At 38.6% G+C, this 16,586-nt stretch overlaps 1 protein-coding gene and 1 non-coding gene across 2 annotated transcripts in view; one reads left to right on the plus strand and one right to left on the minus strand.

Annotated features, from left to right (window-relative positions):
- SPHKAP (SPHK1 interactor, AKAP domain containing) overlaps positions 1-16,586 on the plus strand; it is a 217,942-nt gene that overhangs the window by 9,691 nt on the left and 191,665 nt on the right.
- LOC117095583 lies at positions 2,283-2,389 on the minus strand. The gene has a single exon (XR_004442100.1). It is a non-coding gene; the product is annotated as a U6 spliceosomal RNA (small nuclear RNA).

Consider the following 16,586-nt stretch of genomic DNA (forward strand, 5'->3'; position numbering starts at 1 on the left):
TCATCCTCATATGATTAAAAATATAGTAAACTTACATTTAACTTACACATTTATTATATATTATACATTCTTATATAGGATGTACACACACACAACTTTATAAGATTTTTTCACAAAATCCAACATACCATAATTTCTAAGCCTCTTAAGAGATTTTCAAAGGTTATTTTGACTCCAAAAATTTTCAAGATAAACAATGACATTAGATGCTAAACCTCACGTTAGATGCCTCTGTGCTACACAGGGTTGACAAAACACTGATTTTGGTAGCATGTCAACAGAAGTAAGTAAGAACAAGATTCAAAAGTCAATTGTCAGGCAACATTTATTGAGCAGACACTCTCTCCTGACACCTTCAAGACTCTCAATGGAGTAAGAAAGGCCCAGTTCCTGCCCTCCTTACATTAACAGTGTGTGGGTCCAATTGCACAGTGGGTACAGCTGGGGCCACAAATCAAAGGATGTAAAGAGGCATGCTAGAAAGTAGATACCCAGTACACCAGGAAGTTGACACTCATTCCACTCTGAAATTAACTTTTCATTTCTTGAATGATCTCTCGCAAATGAACCAAACTGATCAGTCCTTCTCTTATTTAACTCTTCGGAGCATTCGACATAATTGGCAGGTGACCCCAACTTAAAAATATTTCTTCCTAAGAAGAGACTCACCTATACAATATAGGCAAACTTATAAAAAGGTAAGCTTGGCTTTTTAAATAATAAGTGCTATTCTCTATGCTGGGAAAATGGGAACCCACTGGATATGGGATATTAGAATTACTTGAGTGCAGGTCATCTTTCCCCATCCCCTTCCTTTACAGATGAAGAAACCAAAGTCAAGAAAACTTAAATGAATTACTCAAATCACACAAATATTTAGAAATTAAGCCAAGAATAAAATGATATGCAACAGATTGTACTTAAGACTGCATTGGATTTACTTAAAATAATAATAAATCTCTGAAACAAAACTGGAAGCACTTGAAATTTTCTGGTACAGAAAAACATGTCTGTCAACCATGTCTAAATACCTTCTTTACTTTTCCATAAGAAAAAATAATGTCTATATAATTTCTCACCTCCTTATTTCACTTCAGCTGCCAGAAGTCCTAGAAACAAATTCAAAGCTCAATTATAACAACAGTGTAGAAATTTATGACCTGAATATCTGTGTTCCTTTTAACCATATTGACCTCTTATTATAATTTCTAGTATTCTTCACCCTGAGTTCTAACTTACGTTTTTCTACTTTATTGCATATATCTTTTCTGTTAACTATCACAAATTCCTAGAGAAACAAGATGGAAAGGAGATATACCCCAGTGATATGGTAAGCTTGGTTCTAGAACAATACAATAAAGTAAATATCATAATAAAGTAAGGCACACTTTTTTTTTTTGTATTCCAGGGGATACAAAAGTTATGTGTACTCTATAGCGTCATATATAAAGTGTGCGATCGTATTATGTTTAAAACCACAATGTAGATATCTTAATTTTAAAAAACTGTATTAAAAAACTGGTAATAATCATCTGAACCTTCAGAGAGTTCTGATCATTTTGCTGGTGGCGGGTCTTGCCTTGACATTGATGGTTGCTAACTAATCAGGGTAATTGTTGCTGAAGATTGGGGTGGTTGTGCAAATTTCTTAAAATAAGAAAACAAAAACGCTTGCTCCATGGATTGGCTCTGCTTTTCACGAAAGACTCCTCTGTAGCATACTATGCTGTTTGATAGCATTTTGCCCATAGTAGAACTTCCAAAATTAGAATCAATCCTCACAATCTCTGTCACTGCTTTATCAGTGAAGTTGATGCATTTAGGATACTTTATCAATTAAGTATTCTAAACTGTTTGTGGTCATTTCAACAATATTCACAGCATCTTCACCAGGAGTAGGTTCTATCTGAAAAAAACAATTTATTTGCTCATTCGTAAGAAGCAATTTCTCATTCATTCAAGTTTTATAATGAGATTGCAGCAATTTAGTCATATCTTCAGACTCCATTTTTAATTCTAGTTCTTACTATTTCTATCAAATTTGCAATTACTTTAGCCACTGAAGTCTTGAACCCCTCAATGTCATCCATGAAAGTTGAAATCAGCTTCTTCCAGACTCTCATTAATGTTGATATTTCGGCCTCCTCATGAATCATGAATGTTCATAATAGCATCTGGAATGCTGAATTATTTCCAGAAGATTTTTAAATTTACTTTGCCCAGATTCATCATAGGAATCACTATATATGGCAACTATACCCTTGTAATTTTTTTTAATTTTCAAAAATATGGAATGCTTCAAGAATTTTCATGTCATCCTTGAGCTGGGTCCATGCTAATCTTCTCTGTATCATTCTAATTTTAGTAAACGTGCTGTGTGAGCAAGCGCAAAAGGTACTTTTTAAATCATAAGACTTGAAAATCAAAATCACTCCTTGATCCTTGGGCTACAAAATGTTATGTAAGCAGGAATAAAAACAACGTTAATTTTCTTGTACAACTTCATCAGAGCTCTTGGGTGACCAGGTCCATTGTCAATGAGCAGTAACATTTTGCAAGAAATATTTTTCTAAGCAACAGGTCTCAGTGGGCTTAAAATAAACAGCAAACCATGCTGTAAACAGACGTGCTATCATCCAGGTTTTGTTCCATTTACAGAGCATAGGCAGAGTAGATGTATCATAAACCTTAAGGGCCCTAGGATTTTTGGAATAGTAAATGAGTATTAACTTCCACTTAAAGTCACCAGCTGCATTAGCACTTAAAAAGTGAGTCAGCTTGTCTTCTGAAGCTTTGAAGCCAGGCATTGACTTCTCCTCTCTAGCTATGAAAGTCTTAGATGGCATCTTGTTCTAATGTAAGGATTTTTCATTTACATTGAAAATCTGTTGTTTAGTGAAGCTACCTTCATCAATAATCTTAGCTAAATGTTCTGGATAATTGTCTGCAGCTTCTCCATCAGCATTTGCTGCTTCACTTTGCACTGTTATATATGGAGACAGTTTCTTATCTTAAACCCCATGAACCAACCTCTTCTAGCTTCAAACTTTTCTTCTGCAGCTTCCTCACCTCTTCCAAACTTCATAGAATTGAAGAGAGTGAGGGCCTTGCTCTGGATTAGGCTTTGCCTAAAGGGAATGTTGTGGTTGGCTTGATTGTGTGTTCAGAACACTCAGACTTTCTCCATATCAACAATTAGGCTGTTTCTTTTTCTTATCATTTGTGTATTCCCTAGATTAACACTTTTAATTTCCTTCAAATACTTTTCCCTTTGCATTCACAACGTAGCTAACTGCTTGATGTGGGAGGCCTAGCTTTTGGCCTGTCTCAGCTTTCAATATCTCTTCCTCACTTCATCATAACCAGTTTTAGATGTAAGGTGAGATATGTGTGATTTTCCTTTCATGTGAAGACCTACAGGCCATTTTCGAGTCATTAATTGGCCTGATATCAATATTATTTTGTCTTAAGGAATAGAGAGACCCAAGGAGAGGAATAGAGAAGGGGTAACTTCCAGTCACTGGAGCAGTTAGACCACCATTTGTCAATTAAGTTCACCTTCTTGTATTGCCATGGTGCATGTTGTCCTAAAATAATTACAATAGTGACATCGAAAATCACTAAACAGATCACCATAATAGCTGCAATACTAGTAATGACAAATTTTAAAATATTGCAAGATTTTCAAAATGTGACACAGAGACATTAAGGGAACATGTGCTGTTTGGAAAAATGGTGCCAGTAGGATTACTGGATGCACAATTTCCACAAACCTTCAATTTATAACAGTATCTGCAGAGCACAGTAAAGTGCAGTAAAATTAGGTCTGTCTATATCCATTATTAAATCAATCACTGTATCAATCAATCATTTTCTTTAAAACAACAGAAAAAAATGATTTTCTTGTGGCAAGTTGAAGCTCATAAAAATTATGGTCTATTCATATTTAATTTGACTTTAATCATAAACTATATATAAAAAGTTGTAAGTAGTTTCTTTGAAATTATTAGTGCATTAAAGTAAATAAACTGTTTTTTTTTTTTTTTTTTTTTTTTTGAGACGGAGTCTCGCTCTGTCGCCCAGGCTGGAGTTCAGTGGCCGGATCTCAGCTCACTGCAAGCTCCGCCTCCCAGGTTTACGCCATTCTCCTGCCTCAGCCTCCCGAGTAGCTGGGACTACAGGCGCCCGCAACCTCGCCCGGCTAGTTTTTTGTATTTTTTTAGTAGAGACGGGGTTTCACCATGTTAGCCAGGATGGTCTCGATCTCCTGACCTCGTGATCCGCCCACCTCGGCCTCCCAAAGTGCTGGGATTACAGGCTTGAGCCACCGCGCCCGGCCAATAAACTGTTTTAAAATAAATATATAATAAGATAGAATGCTAAAGTTTTGTTGGATATTTTCCTAAATTATTCATTAAGCATAATATTACATATACATTTTAAATATGTGTGTATGTAAGATATCAGTGTATACTAAAGGTATTAATGTACAAGAATGTCTTTTTCTTTTTTTTTTTTTTTTTTTTTTTTTTTTTTGAGGCGGAGTCTCGCTCTGTCACCCGGACTGGAGTGCAGTGGCCAGATCTCAGCTCACTGCAAACTCCGCCTCCCGGATTTACGCCATTCTCCTGCCTCAGCCTCCGGAGTAGCTGGGACTACAGGCACCCGCCACCTCGCCCGGCTAGTTTTTGTATTTTTAGTAGAGACGGGGTTTCACCGTGTTAGCCAGGATGGTCTCGATCTCCTGACCTCGTGATCCGCCCGTCTCGGCCTCCCAAAGTGCTGGGATTACAGGCTTGAGCCACCGCGCCCGGCCAAGAATGTCTTTTTCAGTTTGTACATTTTATACTTTAGTGTATTTTTCTCAGATATTAAAATGAATTAAATAATATAATAGGAACTTTAAAATATTTAATACTACTTCCAAAGATACTAAGAGAATTGATTATTTCCTTTCTTTATACTTCAGTGTTAATGTAAGTTACATAACATACCTTATTTCTTTTTGTCCTACAAGCCTATAATTTTGAACTAAGAACATAAAAAGAATTCAGTAAATTACTTTTGGTAGACTGCATATAGGATTAGACTTACCCATTTATTTTCACTTGAGTACATAATTCTTCCACTTAATTTACATAGACAAATAAATTAAAGAATTTATCTGGGTAATTCAAACCAAAAATAAAACTCAGATAAAAATAAATTAAGGACTCATGGAAGTCAATTTTCTCTAAGCAAAATCTTGGCCCCACATAATGTGTTCATTGCCTACTCATGGATTTAATATATCCTGAATATTTTTAATTTTTACTTCAATTTTTTAAATAATTGAATCAACAGTGCTTCAAAATAGTGATTAAAAAGGTACATTGACTTCACTTGTGTTAATTATCAGTCGATCGGCAATCTGAGCTGGCATTCTGTTACACTGTTAGTATTTCTATCTTTGCAAAGGTGAAAATTATGTGATGACTTCAAGAGAATCAGCTAATATAGAAAATTAACTGCAGCTTCATCACAGGGATCATTATAAAAGTATCCAAGAAGAGATTCGGCATTCAGAGAACATCCTAACTAGAGAAGTTGTTATCACAACTGATATAGTTTGGATGTATGTCCCCACCCAAGCCTCCTGGTGGGAACTGATTGGATCATGGGGCTGGGTTTTCATGAATGGTTTAGCATCATCTTCTTGGTGCTGTCCTCATGATAGTGAGTTCTTGCAAAATCTGGTTGTGTGAAAGTGTATGGCACCTTCCCCTCTCTCTGTGGATCCCGCTCTCACCATGTGATGTACAAGCTCCCGCATTGCTTTCTGCCATGACTGTAAGCTTCCAGAAACCTCCCTAGAAGCACATTCCAGCTCTATGCTTCCTGTACACCCCACAGAACTGTGAGCCAATTAAACCTGCTTTCTTTATAAGTCACCCAGTCTCAGGTATTTCTTCATAGCAATGCAAGAATGATACAATAACGATAATAACACTCAGCTCTTACAGATCACAGTCATTCATCATGCAGAAGAAATGTGTGAAAATATTAATGATAACTTTTTCCTCAGTATTTTTATTGTGTCAAAGATACTTTCCACAGGATGAATAAGAACATATATAAAGAATGAGGCAGGAAAAGTGAAGATATGATCCAAGTTTTAACCTTGAAACTTAATTATATAGGACTGGTATGGATGATTGAGGCTGGGCAAATATCAGGGGAATAGCTTACTTAACTTATTTGAAAGGAAGAGATAAAACCTAGTGACTTGAATGTAGTCTTCACTATGTGAGGGTACATAAAACCTGGAAAAAGACATGTAAAGTAAATTTACTATAGGGAGGTCTAGGTGTCATACTAAATGGTGAACAAAGTTAATATGTTTGGGCATTTCTCTTTCAAAATGATATAAGGGAAATTAGTTCATTTTGTCAATACTTTTTAAGTAAATATGAATTATGTAATAAACCAATAATGAGTTATGTGTTGATTAATAGATCATAATTTTCCCTTCAAAATTGTATGTAAACATGGCCCTTTGTGTCACAAGATCATAAGCGCCTCATAAACAGCCTTATCAGTTTTGCCAGCACTCCCTTTAATTCTTTGATTCTCGGATCTGTCTCTTTGAGGCACCTATCATGTCATAGCCCTCATGGATTTTCTTTTCTTCTGACATTAACTGTTCTCACTCTGCCAGACTCATTTGGTGGTAGTTTGACATGTGATTAAAGAGTTCTCTAATGTCACTTTCTTCTTTTTTTGGAAATCTTTCATCTTCCTCAAAGTTTGCCATTCTAGTTGATTAGCATTTTACTTAAATAAAAGTCGCAACCTCTTAAAGTATCAACAGGCGACAACCACCAAATATGTTGATGCAATGGACAGAGAGACATTCAAGATAGGTGGGGTGACAACTTTACTAGAAACTAATTGTTAAATGTTCAGTACATTAGCTAATACAACTTTTGCTTTCTTACACAATCTTGTAATTGCAGAAACTGGCTTAACAATAACAAGGACATCTGATCTTTTGGGGGACAATCTGCAATCACTTTAAGTTTATCAGATTTTCTCCATGGAATGACATTGCCAAAAATCATTTTTATTTTCACAAAGGTTATCTGTAGAGGAGTGAGTTAGCTCACTAAGCAATGCAGGTGCAATTGAATATTTCAAAAACTCAATTCTCTAAGAAATGTTCTAATGAGGTTAATATTACAGAGGTCTTTATGTTTCCAAAATACCTTACAATTATTATTCTATTTTTAATGCACTGGTAGTTATTTCAACTGAATGTATGAAAGGCACCAAATGGTGTTCCAGGAAGAAAGTAGGCCCTTGATAAATATCAATACCCTTCTCTTCCCTTTGGATAAGACCACAGTGTTTCAAAGTCTAAAAGACAACACATAGATCAATTGGATTAGAACTGTGTAGTGGGACTTCTAACAGTGTTTGAAGTGGCCAGAACTTTGGGGAGATGGATACATGTCTAGTCTCTCAGAGTTACCGAGTCACTCATTGACCCCTATAGTGGGTTCCAAATGCCTGTGAGGTGGATGAAAAAAAATGCTGCCACAGAAACAAGTCTCTTTACAGAGAGTTAAGGTCTAATGTAAAATAGATATAAGCCTTGGCGAAAAAGAATCCATTCATTCTTTTATTTATTCAGTACTCATGTTGATCCTTTATTATATATCGGATAAAATCAGCTGATATGCAATAATGAACACAAGTAGCGTCCGCCCCCTTCTCATGGAGCTTTGGTACCAATGGAGAGAAAGACAACGACATCAGCGGACATATAGCAAATTGAAAGTGTGCACCAAGGAAAAAGAACATGGTCTTTAAGAACATATGACAATGAACAAGACTTAAGCAGGAGAGCAAGGCAGATTCTCATGAGGAAGAGTGCTCTGGCAGCGAGACCGGCAGTTGGAAGAGTCCAGAGGCAGGAGAGCAATTGAGCATTTAAAGAGCTCTAGGTGTGTGCCTGAAGTACAGGAAATGAGGAAGAGACGAGTGACAATGAGACCTGAAAGGTAGGGGCCAGAATAGGTTAAGCCTTGGGGATCTTTGGGTATTCCTCCTAAAATCAATGGGATGTCATTGATGGTTTTCAGCATAGAGGTGGCTGGAAGCCCTAATTCATGTAAAGGTTGTAGCCCAGTGTGTGGCATATTGTAAATGCTTCATAAACAGAAAATGTTTCTATTGTAATAATCACTGTTGAAACTATAATTTCAATACCACAATCTTTGGGTGCTGTATTAGTCAGGGCTTTCCAGAAGGACAGCATTAATAGGACATATGTATACGTGAAAGGGAGTTTATTAGGGAGAACTGACTCACACCATCACAAGGCGAAGTCCCATGATAGGCCATCTGCAAGCTGAGGAAGAAAGAAGCTGGTAGTGACTCAGTCAAAGTCTGAAAATCTACAGACCAGGGAAGCCAACAATGCAGCCTTCAGCCTGTGGTTGAAGGCCCAAGAGGCCCTGGCAAACCATTGGTGTAAGTCCAAGAGTCCAAAGGCTGAAGAACCTGCAGTCTGATGTCCAAAGGCAGAAGGAAGCATCCAGCCCGCGAGAAAGAAGGAAACTAGAAGACTCAGCAAGCAAAGTAATCCCATCTTCTGCCTGCTTTGTTTTTGCTATGCTGGCAAGCCAAATGGATGGTGCCCACCCACACTGGGAGTGGGTCTTCCTCTTCCAGTCCACTGACCCAAATGTCAATCCCCTCTGGCAACACCCTCACAGGTACACCCAAGAACAATACTCTATTAGCCATCCAGGCATCTTTCAATCCAATCAAGTTGACAGCTAGTATTAACCGTCACAGGGGCATTCCTGGGGAGAGCTAAGATTACAAGATCACCAGAAAAGTGTTATTCAGAAGTGGCAACTGTCGTTAAGATGGCATTTTAAAAGCATCTTATTGAGTTTCAAGGACGTCTGGAAACAGTCATCCATCAGGTTGATCATATGTCATGCAAATAAGAAGGCAACCCAGAGTATCCCAAAGGGCTTCTTCATAATACTCGTTGCTATATTACCATGTTCTCAACTGCACATAGCAAGGGAGGTGGAAAGACTGCCTACACCTACAAACACCCATGCTGACCTGTGCACATTATAAATAGGTACGATAGATCCTCTTCAGTATTATGGAGGAAAAGAGGAAGAGGGATAAAATAAGGAGTAAAAGAGAGAGAATATGTAGATGGGATGAGGAGGAGGAGCCAGTAGTAGGTCACTTAGTACCTTAGTCTGCATCTTGCATAATGAGCATCAAAGCTGTTGCAATTCAGTCAAAAATTTTTTCTCCCTAACATTTGATATGTGTACATTAAATAATACATAAATAAAATAAATTTCTTTATTATAATTAGATCTCTCTCTCTCTCTCTCTCTCTCTCTCTCTTTATCTCTCTCTCTCTCTCTCTCTCTCACACACACACACACACACACACACACACACACATCTCTCTGTCTCCCTGGATCCCCATGCTACTCAGTTGACTTAATAATTGCAGTCATTCACTGGGGTACTGCAAAAATCTAAAACCTACCAGAAAAACATTGGGTGGTACTGGTAATCTCCAGCCTGTCATTGTTGCTGCTGATATCCAGTTGCTCATTGATATGCAATCGCTTTCTGCTTGCTTTAAAAGTGGGATAGCAAGATTTTGTCTGAGAGTCCCAGTGCTTCATGATTCTGTTTCTGTGGCTATAACAAAGCCCTTCCTCCCAGTTTTGCTATGTAGTCATGGCACTGGCTTTAAAAAGGGCTTTGTGGCTGGGCGCGTGACTCACACCTGTAATCACAGCACTTTGGGAGGCTGAGGCAGGTGGATCACCTAAGGTCAGGAGTTTGAGACCAGCCTGATCAACTTGGTGAAACACCATCTCTACTAAAAATACAAAAATTAGCCAGGCGTGGTGGCGCATGCTTGTAATCCCAGCTACTCGGGAGGCTGAGGCAGGAGAATCACTTGAACCCGGGAGGTGAAGGTTGCAGTGAGCCAAGATCGTGCCATTGCACTCCAGCCCAGGTAACAAGAGTGAAACTCTGTCTAAAAAAAAAGAAGGGCTTTGTTTCCTCTCCTTGTGTATTCTGCCAACCTCTGTGTCCCTCCCATCCTGTTACCTCTCAAAGTCATGTTAACATAGCAATATATAATGTATGTGTGCTACATAATCTCTGTTGTCAGTATTAACAACTAGTTTCACTGAACTCTTTTCATTGTATATTGACAACTTGAATAGCTGCATGAATATAATTTAGTAAAAATGTCCAAACCACTGATCTTGTTCAAGCTTAACTAAGATAAAGCTTACCAATCAGTAATTAAGGGGAAGGATCCACTTGATTTGACCAATTAGAACACTTCGAATATGAGACATTTCCACAAAATATTACTTATATCAGAATTGATACCTGAAATGTAACTATTAAGAAATTCTCTAATTTAGCCCTTTTGATTCTAAAATGCAGATATAAAAAGGCAGAAAGCATCTGAAGAGTTTCTAATTCTGGAGATCAACCTGTTTCTCCAACCTCTTTTATTTGAAAGGAAAGCACACGGAAGCAGCAAACCTCAGCCTCTGAAGGGGCCCAACTCCTGACTCTACATGGCTCAAGGGTTATTTCTTAGCAAAGAATATGTATAGCTTACAACCAACATATATCAAAAATAAAAACAAAGCAAATTCCTGATAATTGGGAAATACCTTCTATTTTCTATTGACTCCTTCCTCGGGGCCATGATTTTTTTGTTAATAAATCGTACTTCTGAAGGAATATGAACTTGAACGATGCTCTGATTCAATAACACAATAGATAGAAAGCCTAGGAATATTTCTGAATATAGTACTGGAAATCCTGTAGCCAAGGTATTTCAACTGATTACTGCATACTTAATAGGACGTACAAGCTTGGAGTCCAAGGTGGCAAAAACAAACCAAACATTTCAATCAAGGGCAATTTGTAAGAGTGGATTAGATGTAATGTGGATTTGTACTTCTAAGCAGACATCTATTTTATTTTATTTTATTTTATTTTGTTTTATTTTAAGTTCCAAGATGCATGTGCAGCATGTTCAAGTTTGTTACACAGGTAAACGTGCGTCATGGTGGTTTGCTGCACCTATCAACCCACCACCTAGGTATTAAGCCCAGCATGCATTAGCTATTTTTCCTGATGCTCTCCCTCCCCACAGCCCTCTGATAGTGTGTATTTTTTCCCTCCTGTGTCCACGTGTTCTCATTGTTAAGCTCCCACTTTTAAGCGAGGTTATGCAGTGTTTGGTTTTCTGTTTCCTGAGCAAATATCTTATGAACCTTTTTTCTTCACTGATGGCTGACACTCATGTAGCAAATGAAAATTCAGCCATTACATTATGAGTAAAATATCATTGTTTCTAGATTGGGCCAACTCAGTAGCCTCCCACTTACATCTACTCTGAACACCTCAAAGGTCTCATATGAGCTCACCCTGTCTTCCTATCCAGGCTTTTCCTGACTTTCACATTCTCTCACTGTCTATGCAGTAGCTAGACTGACTTACATTTAGTCATTCCTGCCTACTGGGTCTCTTCACCTAGATAATTCCTATTCATCCTTTATAACCCAGATGCCCAGTGAAGCTTTCCCTGGACTTCCTTTACTAAGTCAAATCCCTGCTAAGTATCAGTGCCTCACAGTTAATGGAAGTCATACATTTGTACTTGTTTACGTGATTATTTGTTTAACACCTGCCTTATTCACTCACTGTGAGCTTGTTGAAAGCAAGGTTCATCTAAGTTTTGTCACTCTTGTATCTACAGTGTCTCATCGCATTTGACACAACGTCAGACCTGACAAATGTTTGTTAGACAAATAAATGAAACATAAATGTTATCTGGGCCAAGTTTACCTGTGAGCACAGAGAACTTAGATGCCAATATCTTATTTGGAAGGCCAAGAAAGTCAGTATAAGGCAAGGGGCGGGCCGGGCGCGGTGGCTCAAGCCTGTAATCCCAGCACTTTGGGAGGCCGAGACGGGCGGATCACGAGGTCAGGAGATCGAGACCATCCTGGCTAACACGGTGAAACCCCGTCTCTACTAAAAATACAAAAACTAGCCGGGCGAGGTGGCGGGCGCCTGTAGTCCCAGCTACTCGGGAGGCTGAGGCAGGAGAATGGCGTAAAACCCGGGAGGCGGAGCTTGCAGTGAGCTGAGATCTGGCCACTGCACTCCAGTCCGGGCGACAGAGCGAGACTCCACCTCAAAAAAAAAAAAAAAAAGGCAAGGGGCACTGAGTCCAGAGCACTGAAAATAAGCATTTATTAACTCACAAATTGCAGAGGTTTAAAATATCTTGAAAAAGTACACCTAAAAGCAGTCATTGTCCCATCAAGTATCTTTGATTGGTGATATGATTCAACTGTGTCCCCACCCAAATCTCATCTTGAATTGTAGTTCCCATAATCCCCACATGTCATGGGCGGGATCTGGTGGGAGGTAATTAAATCATGGGGGCGGTTACCCCGATGCTGCTGTTCTTGTGATAGTGAGTGAGTTCTCACAAGGTCTGACGGTTTTATAAGGGGCTTTTTCTTCTTTGCTCGGCACTTCTCCATCCTGCCATCATGTGAAGAAGGTCGTGTTTCCTTCGCCTTCTGCCGTGATTGTAAGTTTCCTGAGGACTTCTTCAGTAATTTGGAACTGTGAGTCAATTAAACCTCTTTCCTTTATAAATTACCCAGTCTCAGGCAGTTCTTTACAGCACTGTGAGAACAGACTAATACAATGGGTATATAAAAGTTTACCCCTAACCAAATAAATACATTATTTAAGATATTTAAGATATATATTTAAGACATTGTAAGATACTCATATACCTAGCTAAAGAACATTTAAACTTTATAATCATGGGGAAGACGAACATGAGCCATGATTGGTACAATATTCCACCTCCCTTGCTTTCATGCCAGGTTCCACTGACAGCATCAATTCTCAGGTTCATTAAAAACACCAAATTAAGCTGAATTTCCTCCACTCTAATTTGTATTTTGGCTGGTTTCTGTCTTCTTCAAAGTGATAGAGGTTTTTCTGTTAAAGACCTTGTTTGGCAGCTGAGGGTAGGGAATGTCAGGTTCCCTTGACTTCCTCTCCAAATGAACAAGAAGCTCCTGGCTCCAGACTCCTAGCCCCAGACCAGATTCCTAGTAGCAGTCAAGAAACCACAGACTGGTCTGGAGGGAGATTGCAAAGACACCCTTACATAAAAATTAGTTCCACAGACATAGTGCTGATGACACAGAGGTCAGATACATAGCTCTCTGTGGTTAGAAACTACAGCAGAGAGGAAGGGAAGGGCTTGATGATTGAAGCCCCCTGTAGTCTATAGAAGATGATCTTAATATGTCCCTCAATTTGGCCAAACTTCACATAGCTTCCTGACTCTGGGCACAGACCTCCATTTCCTTACAGCAATTTCTTTAGAAAATGTGTAATTGTAAGTTATTTCTTTAACCTTTTGTGACATAAATCCTTTTAAAAGCCTCTTTTCAATTTTATAACCCAGGAATGTCTTTCTTTAAGGATCCGGGAGCCAACTCCTTGAAATGCAAACATGCAGGGAGATGGCACCCCATCTCCCAGTTTCTGCGGGAGAGTAGGAGCCTAACTTCTGTGGGTGCATTGTTTCCAGTTGTAGTTTTACAAGCTCCTCCTCTCATGAAGATATGAGAAAGTTTACTTTTCCTTTAGATAAGACCAGTTAGCAAACACAGATGGCCTATGGTTTTCATTCCCACCCCCAACCCTGCTCTTAAAAACTCCCCTAATCTTTGTTTAAGCAGAAATGAGTTCTGTTTCCCATTTAAGAAATGGAGTTCTCCTCCATTGCAATAGCCTCAAATAAAGTCTTTCTTATCTATTTAACTTTGGTGGAATTTTTGCCTTCACACCATATTTAGGAACCTGGACTGTGTCTGAGTTAGGAGAGGCAGGGTGGGACAGCAGGGGAGAGCTCAGACTGGGAAGCGGATGGACCCTACAGTCCAGACTGGAACCCTGACTCCACCACTGCCTATTCATAAATGACTTCATCCCTCAGTCTTGGTTTCTTCATCTCTGCCACGTAAGGAGGGACTGAATCCATTCAGTGATATTAAGAACAGAAAGAAGGGAGTGGAATGCAAGACATATTTGAACAGCAAAATTGGAAGTATTTGGTACTTGACTGCGGTGAGGGAAAAGAGATTCTAGGGTAAATTCAATTTTTCTTTAGTTTAGATAATTTGGGCTCATTGTAATGCCAAAAACTGAGCAGCAAAGTCCTAGGGAAAGGCAGAGCAGGCTGAAATAAGTTGCATTTGAAATAGACATGAAATATATAGATGTGGACATCCAATAGGCCATTGGGTATTCAAATCTGAAGCTCAGGGGAAAGATCTGCAGTGAGAATATAAATGTAGACTGAAAATCTTAGAGGGATGAGATCACTTGGGTGAATTGGTTAAGAAGAGCTCTCACTTTTTCATTCCCAATTCTATTCTTCTTGAATTTTGAAACTTTTTCTATTTTTCTTATTTTCCCAGTGGGCCCCAAGTTCACACATAGAATTGACCACAAAATTCGGTGTCTCAGACTTTGACCTTTCATACTCCCAAGGACATAACTTCAGCTTATCTCTGGTTCTTCCCACTTCTGGCTACTTTAACCACTTCCAGACTGGAGCTGGGATGTAACTGCTCTCTTGGCACTACTGTAAGTGGTAAAAATCACATCGACTATGCTAAAAAAAGAAATAAGCAAATTACAATTACAATTATCTTACATATGTGTATTTTATTTTCACACAGCCTCTCTGGTCTTAAAAAGAGCAAAGTGGGTAAAGAATGCAGATAGTGGACAATTTGGGCAATAAATTGGAGCTGTTTGAATGTATGGTCAACATTGAACAGAATGCCGATGAATTTCACTGAATAATGGCTCAGTTCTCCATGCTGCTTTGCTTGAGTGCACAGTCATGGAAGAAATGAATCTGTGTGTTGTCCATTCTGCTGCATACTTCTTGACCTTTTCCAATTGTGTCAGTCACAGTGAGCTTCATTAAGCTTGACATGCTGTTATGCCCCTGGCATTTCCACATTGGTATCATGCATTCTGCAGCAGGCTAATAACCATGGCTTAATAAAAAGTAAAACTATCGAAAACTCAGTGCCTTGTTTTCTTGGTGACATTTATTTTTTTCTTTTAAGACTTATAATTATCCAACGTAAACAAAACAACTACTACACCTCTGTGGCCACCTAAACAGTCTGAAAATATTTTGGCCTCTGTGTTTTACTTCTAAAACTCTCCAATGAAGGCATTCCCTGCAATTGTGAAACAGACTCATGTACTACCCATTAGCTTTCCTCCATAAGCTTCCCCTCAAAACGACACCTCCTTTACCCCCAATCTCATAAACCAAGGTAGTAGAAGTGCCTGCAATGAAACAAATAGACTCAGAATCCCTCTGAAAGAAAAGTCTATTAAAAAAACAACTAAAAAGGAGGAGTAACAGATGTTCTGTTGCTCATTATTCAGCGCTCCGTTCCATTATTATTAATTGGATCCTGCTTCTTTCTTTTTGGAGGCTGTGAGTAGAAAACTTTGGAATATTCAGATATACATTCAATCTTTCCAATTACTGAATTTTTATTTCCGTGATATTCAATATACAGCTCTCTGAAAACATGTAATTTCCTTTTGGTGCTGTGTAGGCAGTATTTTGTAATGGAAAAATCCCAAGTCACAAAATCGAAAGACCTGGGTTTTAAGATCATATTCTATGACCTACTGTGTGACTTTGGCAAAATTAGTTGACTACACTGAATGTGTATATTAATGTTTCCTGACCTGATTCTTACTATTTGTGTACAAAGAAAACTATCAGCTTATGCGAAAATATTTACTTTATAAGATATATAAACTTTATAAGATATATAATATTCAAATGTTATTTTCCTTAATATCTTGCATATTTTACTTTTATTTATTTTACTGCTTTTCTGTCTCTCTTCTCCAGTACAACATAAAGTCGATGAAGGTAGGGATGTTTGTCTGCTTTATTTACTGCTGTATCTTGAGCTGCTTGCACAGTGCTTGCTGCCCAGTAGCTTTATTAATCTGTTCTCAAGCTGCTAATAAAGACACACCTAAGCCTGGGTAATTTATGAAGGAAAGAGGTTTAATTGACTCACAGTTCCACATGGCTGGGGAGGCCTCACAATCATGGCAGAAGGCAAAGAGGAGCAAAGCCATGTCTTACATGGTGACAGGCACGTGCAAGGGACCTCCCCTGTATAAAGCCATCAGACCTCATGAGACTTAGTTGCTATCATGAGAACAGTACAGAAAAGACGCACTCTCATGATTCAATTACCTCTCATGGGGTCCCTCCCACAACACATGGGGATTATGGGAGTTACAAATCAAGATTAGATTTGGATGGGGACACAGCCAAACCGTATCAGCAGCTATTTGTTGAAAGAATAAAAGAATGAACATGTGCACAGATTCCTACTTGGTTTTATAATTGCTTAGAAAGG

Source organism: Trachypithecus francoisi, unplaced genomic scaffold (genome assembly GCF_009764315.1).
Source record: "Trachypithecus francoisi isolate TF-2019V2 unplaced genomic scaffold, Tfra_2.0 Lachesis_group13, whole genome shotgun sequence".
NCBI lineage: Eukaryota > Metazoa > Chordata > Mammalia > Primates > Cercopithecidae > Trachypithecus > Trachypithecus francoisi.